Source organism: Sitophilus oryzae, unplaced genomic scaffold (genome assembly GCF_002938485.1).
Source record: "Sitophilus oryzae breed Bouriz unplaced genomic scaffold, Soryzae_2.0 scaffold_1607_pilon_pilon, whole genome shotgun sequence".
Lineage (NCBI taxonomy): Eukaryota > Metazoa > Arthropoda > Insecta > Coleoptera > Curculionidae > Sitophilus > Sitophilus oryzae.
In genome coordinates this window covers 515086-517104 of record NW_022146289.1, presented here as the reverse complement: position 1 = coordinate 517104, position 2019 = coordinate 515086, and positions in this window count along the sequence as shown.

Here is a 2019-nt window from a genome sequence, read left to right as displayed (position 1 = left end):
TTTCTATCGCAGCGCGCGTTTCTGTTTTTGATAACGCGCCACCTCCTGCAAGATCGAATTGCGGCGGATGCGCATCTCCAATTTGTATTCGAAAACGAGTTTGGTAAAATTAATTAGAAAATGTCGATAATTAAAAGTGTATTTACGGTGAATCGGATTAATTAGTGGAGCGCTGGCGATTGTTTTTATTTTAGCTAATGTATAAAATATTCTGTTTGTGTGTTTACTTTGATCATCCCACGATATTAAATTATTTACATTAATTTTTGTTGTTTTTGTTTTTTTGCATATAAAATGTAAAAAAGTAGTAAACCATGATATTTACCGTTATTAATTTACCGTTAATAAATACACTGCACAAAACAATTATCGCATATTTTTTAAAAAAATTGGCGAAGGGAGGCACGTATAGCCGCCCATACTAAAATATGTTAATAAAAAGTTGGTAGGCAGTTCTTTTAGTTTGAAAGTAAAGGAATTTTTCCAATTTTTTTAACTCAAAAACTGCGACTTTGACTGATTTTGATGTTGAGAAAAGAGGTCTCGTTTTTTTATAAGGTCTGCCGCTTTTAATAAGATGTTTGCCAAATCATTTTGGCAATTTTCAGTACCCGTATGTAATATTCGGTCACAAAGTTTTTAAATGTTTTTCTAAACTGGATGAATTTATCCTGGATGGGAATAATGACAGGTTTACAAGATATTGGAATTAGAAGAATTTCAGGAATTAGAAGATAAAGTTGTACCAGATTTTTATGAGTGCAACTGTACACTCAAATCGCTTGTCGCTAAGCTTTTATATAATATAAAATTGTGTAATGACATAATAAAAGTTTTAAAGAAAAAGTTTATTTTTTCCTTATTCGATTTTTTCTTTTTAATGTATTTAAATAAAAGCTTGTTTTTAAAAAGTTTTTTTTCTTAAATTTATTTTTTACTTTTTAAGTTATGCTGGTTTCTCAGTGCCATACACTTAAACTCAATTCTTTTTCTTAAATAACTACCTATGGGCATCTTAATAATATGTGTATCGATTTTCATAAAAAAGGAGAACTTAAAAAACGACAGCTGTCAAATTTGACAGTTCAAATGTGGCCAAATAAAATGAAAACCGACTATGGGGTAGGGAGCATCCAATATAATTATTTTATCAAAATCGGACAACATTAAAGAAATTTTTTGGCAGCTGCTAAATTTGACAGCTCAATTTTTTTTTTTCTTTCATTTTAGCCATGGCCATTCCTTATATATCAATTTTATCAAAATCGGACAACTTTGAATTTTTTTTTTGACAACTGTCAAATTTGACGGCTCAATTTTTTTTACGGCTTGGCTTTTTCGTAAAAAATTTGCAGCAAAACATTTATATTTAAATTCATCAGTTATTTTTCTTCTTCTAGCTGATTTGTTAATTCGATTCAATTTGAATATTAACAAAATTTGCCATGTCCATTGATGGACATAATAGCAATTTGTACGTAGCCTCTTTAGATTGTTCAATAGATGATTTATTGGGTATTTCTTTTTAATTCTTGTTTGTAACTCCTGACAGTTCGGAGTAGTTAATTAAAAGACGTAATTTACTTGATTAACTACGTGTAGTTTTTCTTCAAAAAATACGTATTTTCCTGTTCATTAACTACACGAAAACTACGTTAATAAACTATGTATTGAAATTATGAATAATTCTCAATACATGAGGTAATAATAGAGATAATATGATGTAAATATTATATTTAAAGTCATATTTCTTCTGTTTTCTTAAATACATTATGTGTTTTTAAAGCTTCAACTTATTATAACCTCACCTCAAACCTTTTCATATTTGAAAGTTACATACATAGGTTACATAAACTACATCCTCTTACATAAACTACATTAACTACCAAGGGAGTTTAGGTAAAAATAACATGTAGTTTTCTCGAACCCTGCTCCTGGCATGTTTTTTATTTTTAATTTTCTATTCTCTAAAGTTAACACCTCAGTAGATTGAAACTAAGAAAACGGCGAATGCAGATT